Source organism: Leuciscus leuciscus (assembly GCF_965113295.1).
Source record: "Leuciscus leuciscus genome assembly, chromosome: 23".
NCBI lineage: Eukaryota > Metazoa > Chordata > Actinopteri > Cypriniformes > Leuciscidae > Leuciscus > Leuciscus leuciscus.
The window spans coordinates 23,422,832-23,437,212 of record NC_138747.1 but is presented as its reverse complement, the minus strand read 5'-3'; the positions used below and the strand labels follow the sequence as shown (position 1 = coordinate 23,437,212).

General features: G+C 44.5%; 1 long non-coding RNA gene across 1 annotated transcript; it reads right to left on the bottom strand.

The window, feature by feature from the left end:
* Positions 1 to 10,829: 10,829 nt before the first annotated feature.
* LOC309488222 lies at positions 10,830 to 13,231 on the bottom strand. The gene is made up of 6 exons (XR_014202064.1): positions 12,379 to 13,231; positions 12,036 to 12,094; positions 11,906 to 11,969; positions 11,772 to 11,834; positions 11,490 to 11,672; positions 10,830 to 11,297 (listed from the first exon to the last, which is right to left on the bottom strand). It is a non-coding gene; the product is annotated as an uncharacterized lncRNA (long non-coding RNA).
* Between the last annotated feature and the right edge of the window lie 1,150 nt (positions 13,232 to 14,381).

Genomic DNA, 14,381 nt, shown 5'->3' with positions numbered 1-14,381 from the left:
CACACACACCCACACACACAAAACAACAAATACACGAGACACGAAGAAACCAGTGAATTCATGAACCGTGACAGTACCCCCTCTCCTAGGAACGCCTCCTGGCGTCCCCAGACTCCCTTACCTGTCGATTGTAATCATCGATAAGAGAGTGATCCAGGATGTCTCTGGCAGGAACCCAACTCCTCTCCTCCGGACCGTAACCCTCCCAGTCCACCAAGTACTGGAATCCGCGTCCCCTCCGCCTTGAGTCCAGAATGCGATTAACCGAATACGTAGGTTCCCCTTCTACGAGACGCGGCGGGGGGGGAACCGGGACGGGCGGATTAAACTGAGAACGAAACACGGGCTTGATTTTGGAAACATGGAAGACGGAATGAATCCTCCTGTATACTGGAGGGAGTTTGAGGCGGACTGCCACCGGGCTAATGATCTTGGTGACAGTGAATGGGCCAATAAATTTGGGAGCTAGCTTATTAGAGACGGAGCGGAGAGGAATGTTCTTAGTAGAAAGCCACACTTTTTGACCAACGACGTATACGGGAGGCTTAGACCGGTGGCGATCGGCTTTAGCCTTGGTGCGCGCTCCCGCTTGGAGTAGAGTCTCGCGGGCTCTAGTCCAAGTGTGGCGACACCTCTGGACAAAGGCGTGAGCGGAGGGGACCGCGACTTCGGATTCCAGACTAGGAAAAATTGGTGGCTGGTAACCTAGACTACACTTAAACGGCGATAGGCCCGTAGATGATACTGGTAACGAATTGTGGGCGTACTCCACCATTGACAGTCGTTGGCTCCATGAGGAAGGATTCTTGGAGACCAAACATCGCAACGTTCTCTCCAAATCCTGGTTGGCTCTCTCAGTTTGGCCATTGCTCTGGGGATGAAACCCTGAGGACAGACTAACAGTCGCACCCAGTAATCTACAAAATTCTTGCCAAAATTTGGACACAAATTGGGGTCCTCTGTCGGAGACCACGTCTGTCGGGAGGCCATGTAGCCGAAAGACGTGGTCAACGACTGTTACCGCTGTCTCCTTGGCTGAGGGTAATTTGGGCAAGGGAATGAAATGGACCGCCTTCGAGAATCGGTCCACCACGGTCAAAACTACCGTGTTACCCTGAGAGGGTGGGAGGGCGGTGATAAAATCTAGAGCGATGTGGGACCAGGGTCTCGAAGGGATCGGCAGCGGTTGAAGGAGCCCATCTGGGGGTCGATTGGAAGTCTTACCAGTGGCACAAACTGAGCAAGCCAAAACAAAACTGTGAACGTCACGAGCCATACGTGGCCACCAAAATCGTTGCTTAACTAAAGACGTGGTACGACTGACTCCTGGATGACAAGCCACATTGGAACAATGACCCCACTGAATGACGTTGGACCGTAATTGCTCTGGCACAAATAACCGGTTCGGTGGACAACCGGGCGGAGGCGTTACCCCTTCTAAGGCCGTTCTGACCTTCGATTCGACCTCCCATGAGAGTGTGGAGACAATTAGGGACTCCGGAAAAATGCACTCGGGAGTAGACGGGCGATCGGAATGGTCAAAAATACGTGACAAAGAATCGGGCTTGATGTTTTTGGAGCCCGGGCGGTACGAGAGAGTAAAGTCAAAACGTCCGAAAAAAAGTGCCCACCGAGCCTGCCTAGAGTTCAATCTTTTAGCGGTTCTAATGTATTCCAGATTCTTATGATCAGTCCATACGATAAAAGGTACCCCCGACCCTTCTAACCAGTGACGCCACTCTTCCAATGCTAACTTGACTGCCAACAACTCTCTGTTACCAATATCATAATTACGTTCGGCAGGGGACAAACGATGAGACAAAAACGCGCACGGATGCATTCTGTCGTCTGTAGGAGAACGTTGGGATAACACTGCACCTACCCCCACCTCTGACGCGTCGACCTCCACCATGAACTGACGTGATGGATCAGGGGTAACTAGGATGGGGGCTGAAACAAAGCGGCCTTTCAGTTTGGCAAACGCAGCCTCGGCTGCGTCTGACCACCTGAACGTAGTTCTGGGGGAGGTCAAGGCGGTCAGAGGTGAGGCTAGTTGGCTGAAATTGCGAATGAACCGCCGGTAAAAATTGGCGAACCCCAGAAACCTCTGTAGGGCCTTACGGGAATCCGGACTTGGCCAATCCACCACAGCCTTAACCTTCTCAGGATCCATACGCATCCCCTCAGACGACACAATGTACCCTAAGAAAGGAACAGACTGTGCATGAAAAGCGCATTTCTCCGCCTTGACAAAAAGACCATTCTCTAACAACCTCTGAAGCACTCGTCTGACGTGCTGAACATGTTCCTGGAGAGACGAAGAAAAAATCAATATGTCATCCAGGTAGACATAAATGAACTGATCGACCATGTCTCTGAGCACGTCATTGACGAGTGCCTGGAAGACTGCTGGACTATTGGACAGCCCAAAAGGCATAACCAAATATTCAAAGTGCCCCCTGGGGGTGTTAAACGCAGTCTTCCATTCATCCCCCTTCCTGATGCGGACCAAATGATAAGCGTTACGTAAGTCCAGTTTTGTGAAGACCGACGCTCCCTGCAACCTCTCGAAGGCTGAAGACATCAACGGCAAAGGATAAGTATTCTTTACCGTGATGTTATTCAGCCCTCGGTAATCAATGCAAGGTCGCAGAGAACCGTCCTTCTTCCCCACAAAAAAGAACCCCGCCCCCGCAGGAGAAGAGGAAGGTCGGATGAATTTGGATGCCAGAGAATCAGAAATATATTTCTCCATGGCCTCCCTCTCGGGAATAGATAGAGAGTAAAGCTTGCCTTTAGGCGGAGACGTACCTGGCAGTAGATCTATTGCACAGTCATAGGGACGATGCGGAGGGAGAGAAGCAGCCCGAGACTTACTGAACACTTCCTTCAGGTCCAGATACTCCGCGGGCACGTTTGATAAATCCACTGCCTCCTCCTGAAAAGCAGAAACAACAACAGACGGACAGGCAGACACAAGACAGGACTCATGACAAAAACTGCTCCACTCCAACACTGATCTCTGCTGCCAGTCAATCTTGGGGTTATGCTTGATTAGCCAGGGATGACCGAGAACGACAGGTGCAAGGGGGGAGTCCAGGATGTAAAATGAGGTAGTCTCTGTGTGATTGCCGGATACAGTGAGTGTAATGGGTCCAGTGGTGAATGCGATGGTGGGAAGGGCTTGACCATTGAGGGCGTGCACAGCAATGGAATGGGTGAGTGGTAACAGGGGAACGTGAATCTTGTGAGCGAATGTGTAGTCCATGAAGTTACCTTCTGCCCCGGAATCCAAAAGTGCAAGACAGTCGTGAGTGTTGGCTGACCATCTAAGTCTTACCGGAAGGAGAGTTGATGTTGATGAGGTCTTCTCAGCGGAGATCCCACCCGACAGTAGCCTCAGATTTACTGCCGGGCTTGCCCTTTTACCGGGCAGTTGTAAGCGAAGTGACCAGCAGTCCCACAGTAAAGGCAAAGGCCCTGGGATCTCCGCCTTTCCTTCTCCTCCCGGGAAAGCCGAGCTCGCCCGACCTGCATGGGCTCGTGATCGTGGACGGGGCTGACCGCGTCCCCGCCGCTGGCTTGCGTGGTCTCCACGGTGGTTGAAGCCCGAACCGGTAACCTCATTCGTTCAACACGAGAGAGACGAGAATCCACGCGAAGCGCCAGGTCGATGAGTCCGTTGAGTGTAGCGGGTAAATCCAACGCGTAGATTTCTCTCAGGACGCGGTCAGCCAGCCCATGCAGGAACATGTCCCACTGCGCTTCCTCGTTCCATTGACACTCAGCCGCCAAGGTCCGGAACTCAATGGCATAATCTGATACGGATCTGCTTCCTTGCTTGAGATCCGCCAGGGTTCGTGCTGCTTCTCTTCCCGCGACCGCGCGGTCAAACACCATCTTCATCTCGGCGGCGAGTGTCTGGAACGAGGAACAACACGGATCTTGATTCTCCCACACCGCCGTCCCCCACAGAGCTGCCCTCCCAGTCAGCAGTGTGAGTACGAATGCCACTTTGCTTTGTTCTGTGGCAAATGTTCTGGGTTGCAGAGAGAAATGCATAGTACAGCGTGTTAGAAAAGCTCTGCAAAAATTTGGCTCACCACTGTAGGGTTCAGGGACCGGTAGACGGGGTTCTGACTGGGAGGCGCTTGATGGTGGAACTGGGGGAGCGGCCGGTGTGGGTGGTGGCGCAGTGGGAGCTTGTAGATGTTGAAGCTGCTGGGTGAGCTCGGACACCTGCGCCACGAGAGCTTGAATGGCCCGACCCGACTCCGTAGATGTCCTCTCTTGAGCCTCTATCCGAGAAATGGTTACTCTGATGAAGTCTTCAAGCGAAGAGGATCCACTTGCTGCTCCCATCGTCTGGTCAGATCGTTCTGTCATAATTCAGGGGCGGAAGCAATATGCAAGTAAAACTCTCTTATTGTTGGTCAGAAGACACAGCAAAAACACACGGGTGGGCTGGTGGCGCAGGGACTTGATGGTCAGCGTGGAGGTGAAGACTGGTGACGGTGAATCCAGTGAAGTGAACATCCAACACAACGAACACCACGAAAACACCGAACAGGACACGATCTGGAACTGGAACAGGAACTGGAACCGGAAGAGCAGACGACGACAACACACTGAGGACACCAAAACCAACGATCTGACAGGGAAAGGAGAGTGCGATGAGTTTATATAGCAGAGATGATTGATGGTAGCTGATGAGGGGAATGAGATCAGGTGGAGTGCTGATCAACTGAACGAGCAGCCACGCCCACTCACACACACCCACACACACACACACAAAACAACAAATACACGAGACACGAAGAAACCAGTGAATTCATGAACCGTGACAGCCCTAGAATGTGAAATTGAATTTATCTTGGCATAGTTAAATAACAAGAGTTCAGTACATGGACATGACATACAGTGAGTCTCAAACACCATAGTTTTCTCTTTCTTATTTAAATCTCGTTTTTGAAAAACACCCCTGAAAAACAGGCGAATCTCCACATAACACCAACTGTGACGCAACAGTTGGGATCATTAATATGTACGCCTCCAAAAATTTGCATATGCTAGCCCATGCTCAGTGCCAGGCGAAACTGCACAGCCGAATCATCAGAAGTTCTGCAGGTGAAGAAACAAGCAGGAGGAGGATCATAGGGAAAATGGCAGATCTATCTATAATCTATCTATATATAATCGGATACCGCTACAGTTTAATTCGAAGTTGTTAGTTGCTCTGCCCATTTCACCGCGGGCTTTTTTTCTAACCTGGAACAATATCAAGCAGCCAGGCTTCTCTCGGCGTCTCATACTGACGAAGGGGGCAATTTCAACTAACGTTATATTCCCGCAAGCGGTAAGTAGTGATTTTACTAACGGTAATTTACACTGTTATTTAGATCCAGCGCGATATTGTTTTTTTACTCGAGAGACATTGTGGCTTGCAAACGAGCGAACGAAGCATGGCAGTTGCTCAGTGTTTGGATGTACAAATGAACACAAACATATATTTTTTAGCTCCTTCATCCGAGCCTCTGGAGAACCAGTGGGTTATGTGAATTTCTGATGTGTAATTGTTCAAATTCAGACAGATAATCTTTCTCTCAAAGTCGTTCAACACTATTTATGCATCAGTAAATCGCGTTGCAGTGATAAGATCTTCATTCACGCAATCAACAGACTGTCATCTGCTCAATGCTCACTGCAACCTTTTATGTGATGGGAATAGATCTAAATACTTAAAAAACTTCTCACGATTTATTAATCCCGATAGCTGTAATAGTAAAAACGTATAAAAGCTGTAATAGCAAAAGTTTTCCTGATAGCTCTACATTTAATGCCAGATATTTCATATGCAAGCATGTCAGCCAATCACAGCAGAGGGCGTTTACACTGAAGTCTCACAGCAGACACGCCCCTTCAAACTGAGTGTTCAAATCAAAGGATAAAATCAGGCTAGGAAATATGCCTTTTATTTCTAAATTATAACAAATTTTGATCTAAAAAACATACTAACATTATAAGGGCACACTAGGAAACATTATAAAATAATAAAATAATCCATTCTAGGGCACCTTTAAAGCATTTTTGAAGCAAATACTTTTAAAACAGGCGCTGTGTTGGCTGTTGTCTACTGGCTATTTAAATCTAGCGGGTTTAGTGTCTCGTGTTGTAAATACAATGACGCTGGTAGTGATGATTCTGTCTGACCAATCAGTGATCTGCAGTGTTTGCACGTCACATTTTAGTATCGGTACGGTACGCTTGGAACCTCAACAGAGGTGGTACCATTTAAAGCGAGCCGAAGCGAGCCGTACCGTACCGTACCATGCAGTGGAAATGCGCCATAAGTGAGCCGTACCGAACCGAGCCGTACCGTACCATGCAGTGGAAAAGCGCCAAAGCGTGCCGTACCGAACCGAGCCGTACCGTACCGTACCATGCAGTGGAAAAGCGCCATAAGCGAGCTGAGGCGAGCCGAGGCGATACTAAAATGTGACGTGAAAACAAGGCAGACTGCTGATTGGTCAGAGAGAATCGTCACTATTCACTGCGTCATCATTGCACGCGCCAGACGGAGTATCCTGAATAAAAAACAGCAAAAACAAAAACATCCAAAAACAGCATACACTCGATTTCCTCCATTGTCCTGTGTGTGTGGGTAGCGGGTGTATCTCGCGCGTCTCGCGTAAAAGATTAAGTCACGGCAGTTTCCTGCGGCGTCGCTATGACGACCAGGTACTATTGTGGAGGTACTATCTGCAATGGAAAACGGAGCGAAAAGCGAGCCGAGACGAGGCGAGTCGAGTCGAGTTGAGCTGGTACTGGTAATGGAAAAGCGCCAGAAGTTGCTTCTTGTTTATTTTGAGAGTCCATATTAACCAGTGGCGTCCAGTCTTGCTCCTGGAGGGCAACCTTCCTGTAAGACTCTAGCTCCAGTCTGCTCCAACACACCTGCTACTTTTGAAGACCTTGATTAGCTGGTTCAGCTGTGTATAATTAGGGTTGCAGCTAAACTCTGCCGGAGGGTGGCTTGCCAGGAGCAGGATTTTATACCCTGGATATAGACATTAAATGGCTTCTCCTTCTTTCCTACCCTGTTCCTGAAGTTCCCCCAACACTGCACATTTTGTATGTCACCAGGTTCAACACATCAGTTCATTAGTAGAGACTCCAAGCCCTGAAGTAGGTGTGTCAGATAAGGGAGACATGCAAAATGTGTATTGTTGAGAGTCATCCAGGACCAGGGTTAAAAACAATTGCTCCAGGGAATAGGTATTAGTAAAGATTTTACTTGAACATTTTTTACAGATCTCTTTAAAGCTTCTCATACATGCTTTCCTCTTTGAGAAGCTTGGTTACTATGACAAGAATATCAAATCTCTGTACCATCATACATCTCTGGTAGTTAGGTTTTATTTTTCCCAAGTGATGTTAGGCCTTTAATTTTTTGCCAGAATTTTTTAGCAAGATGACCTGATGTTAGTTGAGGCAGCTGATGTTGAACAATGACCTTGAGAATCTTCTCAGATAGACATGCACTATTTAGTATAGTACGCATCAGGTTATAGTGGACGCTCTGGGACGTAAATATACGTATGAGGTGTGTATATGTATGAGGTGTGTATGAGATCATGTATGAGTATGAGGTGATTGTCGGTTTTATGCAGTAGTGCATTCAGAATATTGACTGTAGTGGAGGTCACAAATGTAATACTGTCTAGAGGATAACAGAGCTGAACAAATCTTTATTTGAGCCCATCGGCTATTCAGTCTATGGCATTGCAAATGGTTCATTCTCAAAATATGGTGGCAAATATTTCATTTAAAATTTAGGTCATGAAACAGATTTCAAACTCAACTGCTTGAGACTAAGTAAATTATAACAGAAGTTTCATCCATTTAAATAAATAACTAAAACATTTTAAACAATTATTGCCCTGACAGTGTGATTTTTTTCCATCACTTTTCATCAGTTTTATAAAGTGAAAAATGGTACTGGCACCACAGATGCTCATCTTTGCATTATTTCTGTCTGCAGTATATTTATATTGCAGTAATATGCCAGGTTGTATATTTACTGCAGTAGAGAGCTGATGGATGGGTGATGTTGAATGTTCTGGGGTGAGCAGACTAAGTTGGTTCATCACCAGCTCTGGGCATATCTGCACTCCTGCAGGCTGAACCCAGCTGCACAGCTAGCTTCTAATGTGGACTCATTAGCACTAGCACTAAGTGCCCTTCACAAATTAGAGCTCAAATCCATTTGCTCTTCCATAGCATCCCATTTGTGCCATTCTAGAGCAACAATGCCAAACGCTCAGTGGTGAATCCTTCACTTGAATTTACTGTTAATTTCTGAGCCAGTCTGTCAGCAAGAACATGAAATGTGCATTTGTTAACCAGATCATGATGAAAGGTTGTCTGTAGTGAAAAGTGAATGGCTCTTTGATTTTCAGATGAAATTTGTGATAGTTTCGCTGTGAATTGATGTTTTTGTGTGTGTGTGTGTGTGTGTGTGTGTGTGTGTGTGTGTGTGTGTGTGTGTGTGTGTGTGTGTGTGTGTGTGTGTGTGTGTGTGTGTGTGTGTGTGTGTGTGTGTGTGTGTGTGTTTGTGTGTGTGTGTGTGTGTATGAATGCACAGGCTAATGCTGTTCCTTGAGGCCTGTCAGTACATTCAGTCTTTTCGTTTTAAATTAGCTTTCAAAGATGGTGCCAAGAACTCTCCACAAACTCCCAAAAGTCTTTCAAAATAGCCTTTTCAAATGTTGGTAAAGTCTGTTGAATAGCCTTTTTGCTACAAAATGGCAGCTATTAAAGGCTGTACATATCAAGCTGTGGGTGCAGGGCTTTTGCGTGTGTGCTTTATTCTTGTCAAACCAAATTCGCTGACCTGCAATTCACAGGGGTACAGCTATCCAAATGTCTCATAGAATGCCATCGTGAATGAGGTAGAAAATAATAAAATGTTTCATCAAATTAATTTTAGACATTTCAGAATTCATTTAGGCTTTCACTTACATTGAAATTTCACTGTTAAAATAAAAATGTGACAATGGAAAACAGAACAAGAGAGCTCTGTCAAAACAAACCAGCAGGCATCAGCACAAAAGTTAAAGCCTGCCTCTAGAAATTTGGTTGTTTTTAAACTCAGTATAAATGATGTCTCCATATATCCACATAGACACAACCCTCTTCTACATTCTCCGCCAATGTGTGTGGCTCACTCCCTTAGCTTGCTGATTTTAGGATTCCTCCGTAACGATGTTAAGAGTAATTTATTGATTGATTGATTGTACGTTTTATTGTTTGTTTTGTCCTCTTTACCTTTGTCATCTAGACTCATTAATATAACTGTTGTCAGGGTTCTGTCACTTCGGTCTAGTTCCTTTCTTGATTTTGTGACAGAGCTCTGACACTCCTGGTTTTGTCTCGTGTTTGTCTGAGTGCGCGGTTTCGAGCGTGTTCGAGCCATGCACTAACGTGTTTGGTGTTTGAATCCCGGCACGTCGGTCTAGTTTGGTTTCGGATCTGTGTCGGGATTCAGACATCCATGCTTCGTGTGTTTGTTTTCTGTTGTGAGCGCACAGGATGAGCTTTCGTTAGTTCTCGTGCTCTCTGTCTTGTCACGTGAGCGTGCGGTTTCGAGTTCGCTCGGACCATACACTCTTTCATCTGCGCGTGTTGTGTCCTTTGTAGCACGCCATGTTTTCATCGGCCGCGTGCTTTCATGTCATGTTTTGTCTTGTGCTGTGTAGCACATGTCTTGTGTTTTTCACTAGCTGTGTGCTTTTATGTTGTCATGTTTTGTGTGAACAAGTGGATTATGAGTGTTATCGTTTTGTTATCAAAACGGTTCATGTCTCGTTTTGTGTGAGCACTAGGGATGGCTGACGCGAAACAGTCGTTCCGAAGCTTTGCGAGATCCCGAAGCGCAGGGGGGTATTCCAGAAAGCAGGTTATGTGACATACCCGGGTAAGTTTAAGGGTAAGTTAGTGGATAACCTCAACTTTCGGTTCCAAAAACGGAGGTAACTTTCTGGGTATGTATGTAACCATAGGAACTTACTCTCTGAAGATAACCTGCTCGGTAGCAGGTTATGTTCCAGGGTTAGTTTGTTTCAGAAGGTTACTGAGCATGGCGTGCCCTTTTGAAGACGATCCAGTGGATGTGGAAGCACAGATGATACGAAATCTTTTCCGCCGTGAGAGGGTGATACAACCACGTATCAATGTGTTTTCGTATCCAAATGAATATTTGCGGGAGCGTTACCGTTTTTCAAAAGAATCGTTAATTTATTAAACGAAGATAATGGAGTTAAATATTTAACTCCATTTATTTAACTTTTTTTGCGACGGTGAGTTTTTTGTATACAATAGTCGATGCAGAGCATGTGGGAAAGGCAACTGTGTGTAGGGCTGTTCGTACAGTATGCATTGCACTCAAACGGTTCCTACACACTTTTGTGCAGTTCCCTGGCCATAAACCACTGAGGGTCATTAAAGAGGAATTCCACAGAGTGGCGGGTTTGTCCATTCTATGATATTCTATGAAAGACCATTTTAGTTACATAGCACTATACTTAATCTATTCATACTGTATACAGTGACAGTCACAATAATTTTAAAAGTTTCTAATTATATAACTTTCAATTTCAGGGTTCCCAAATGTAATTGGGTGCATTGATGGAACCCACATTCCCATTAAAGCTCCTTCAGTCAATGAAGGAGACTATGTTAATAGGAAGTCAATCCATAGCATCAATGTGCAGGTGACAATAGATTTTTTGGGTGCTAAATGTTTGGGTGTTTAAAGCATTAAATCACCCTCATTACTGGTCCCCACTAACTAGGTAATATGTGATGCAACCCACCTCATCACTAATGTTGAAGCCAAATGGCCAGGGTCTGTACATGATGCCAGAATGTTTAGGGAGGCATCATTGTGCCACAAATTTTGCCTTACACAATGTTTTTTTTAATTTTTTAATTTTATGTTTTTTTTTATGCAATTATACACTTTAACTACCTTTATATGACACTTCAATGGTTACTTGCTGGGGGACAGAGGGTACCCCTGTCTGCCCTATATGATGACACCCTACCCTGAACCTGAGCCTGGACCACAGGCACAATTCAACCTGGCCCACAGCAGAACGTGGACCATAGGCATCCTGAAGGCAAGGTTTCAGTGCCTGCTTGGGCTCAGGGTCAACCCAGAAAGCTCATGTGACATCACAGCTGCTTGTGTTGTTCTTCACAACATTGCCACACTGAGAGGTGAGAGGGCCCCCCCCCTTCTCTTGATGAAGATGGCCAAGAGGAACCCCCAGTGAACCCAGTAGACCAAAGAGATGGCAGGGTGGTACGAGACATGATTTGCCAAAATCACTTTAATTAAAACCAGTTAACAGTCAAGTGTTGTTCATGGTTTCTTTATTTCCTGTAACAAAAGACATTTGTATTTATTGCTTTAGATTTCATTCAACAAATGACAGATTAATGTTCACACACTGTTTCCCACCTTAAGCTGGTGCTCCAGCAATTCAAGTCTGGCCTTTTTTTAGGTTAAGCCTTTTCTCCTCCATTTGAAGCTGTATAAGGTCCATCTCCATGTCACTTTTTCTGATTTGCTTTTGAAGGTGGTCCTTATACAGCTCTTTGGCAGGCAACTAGAAAGACAGAATAATTAAACATGACTGATAAAGTCTGTAATACAAACACAGACCAAATATTTAAATGAGGAAGGAGAACTGCAGAACATTTCTTACAATGCTAAGATTCTGTGTGGAGGTAGATGGACCCTCATCTGTATTAAAATCTCCTGCCATATTCTGTAAAATGACAATGACAATTTATTTGTTCTCTTATGCAAAAAAGGGGGAATTCATTCTATGCATCATACCTCTAATGGGCCTCCCCACATTTTCTGTTTCTGTCACAGCAGAAGTGGTCTCTTCATTGTCATCCTACAGTGAAAATAAGGAAGGATGCTTGGTCTAGCAAACAGAAACCTAAAGACAATAATAAATTACAACTGTGACAGAGTGTGGTGTTGCAGGAGGATCCAATAATACAATGTGGCCATCAGCAACTGCAAGATAATTAAACCAATAAGATAATCATGCATATTCAATACTCAATGTATATTCTTAAACAAATACAACTAATAAAGAAGGACATTAGGAACATCTAAGAGTACTAGTAATAAGATTACAGTACACAGCATATGCAGTCAAAGCAGCATGCATACTGCACAAGTGAATCAATGACTGTAAAATGCATTCAAAATGCCTTTTTAAAATGGTGCTTTATTAAAACACTGACAAAAACAGTGCAAACATAAATAAATCATAAGTATTAATATGATACACCTACATTTTACTAAGCCACTTGTCTTGGTAGCTGAGTCTGACGAACTGCCCCTGGAATCCCATCGACCACAGGTCGCCCTTTATTAAGGGACAGCGCCAGCTCCTCAGCTGGGGTGAGGGAAGGTGGAGGTGGACCCCCACCTGTTTTACGGGCCTCAGCCTTCTTTCTATTGGCTACATAGAAAACTAAATTAGGCTACATTAAATACTAAATTACATTGTTGGAGAATGTTTTTGTGTTTCAATTTGACTTAGCTCACACTTCTTCTGGCTCCAGAAGGATTACACCTGATAAAACAAGAGGCCAACATATTACTAGACAATTATGTGCATTAGGCTACTACTGTAATATTAAGAAATGTATGGAGGCCAACAAGTAAATTCTTGTCTATTTTTACTACATGCCCCAAATAATTTTTTGCGTCACAATGAAAGAGGAAAATAGCCCATTTATAATTTTATAAACTCGTGCATTTACTCTGTCCGTTATTTTTTGCCAAGCCAACTCTCTTTCATTTGCTGATGCAGCAGTATTGCTTTTTATTTTTTTATTTTTTTATAATGGGCTTATAGTCTTCATAAGCAAGCATTAAAACCTCCAACTCAGTTTCACCTAAGTAGCCTATGTAGCTCGCTTTTTTTTTCCCTGGGTTTCCATGGTGACTCCTGAAATCGGCGATCCATTGAAAATGTCTTTATGTACTCACCGTGCGCGCGCATTAACTCTGGGTAACCAGTAGGAGGTTGATTAAACTAACTCTTCTCAGGTGTTTTGGAACCGACATACTCATGGTATGCGGGTTTGGGGTAAATCAACCCAGAGGTTATGATTTACCAAATGGTAAGTTAACCAAGCTTTCTGGAATACCCCCCAGATGTTTCGAAACACTGATCCGAAGCGTGATTCAAAACACCCATGTCACGTGACTATGGCCAAACGAAGCCTCGAAGTGTTTCACTCATAGACATGTATAGAAAGGCTAGATGGCTCAAGGCGGAGTCAGCTGTGTCGTCACTTGGCGGCCATCTTAGGTCAGGAGACTGCGCTGCTGCTCCCTGCTGCTGTGGACGGAAGGTGAGTGACATACGCCAACTAAAATGCTCGTAACTTGCTGAATTCTTGACGGATTTACAAACGGTTTGGTTTATTACAAACCTTATTAACGTGGCTATGATTTGTGCTGATGCCGATGTTTAAAATATATATTTTTCACAAGTATGTAGTTAAATAGCCGCATCCCTGACGTTTATGACACACCAAGCCGTTTGAAAATCGGTTGAAAATTGAGCAAAATATAGTTATTTCAGCACTACATGCACAATAGACTTTAATGTTATAACTGGACGAGCGGTCCTGTCCTAAGATGGCCGCCGTGTGACGTTGTCGGGTCCCATTGGCTCTCAGCGCCGGTAAGCTATCTAGCCTTTCTATACATGTCTATGGTTTCACTAGTGTTTCATCAGGTGTGGTCCGCCGAATCAGCGTTTGATTGACACGGTCAGGAACAGACCACACAATCGCACATCTGTATAAAAGTGAAATCAACCTCGTGGGTTTTTGTGAGAGGAGTTTGATTTTGAGATAGCGGATTTTTGGTGGTATAGTGACATAGTGCGATTTGATTAGTTATAGGCTATTTAGGCTTACATTTAAATTTACACAACACATTGACTGATAGATAGTCTAGAGACAGACAGAGTATACATATAGTGACACATTAATAGATACATAGATGTAAATATATATTGACAGCTAGATTAATAGATAGATAGATAGATAGATAGATAGATAGATAGATAGATAGATAGATAGATACATATATAGATAGATTATAGATACATATATAAATACATAGATAGATTATAGATAGATACATAGATAGATTATAGATACATATCTAGATACATAGATAGATTCATATAGATGGATACATAGATAGATAGATACAATGGAGGCTCCCCAGAAGAGATGCCGTACATCTGTGGTGTGGGAGCATTTCCGTTTAG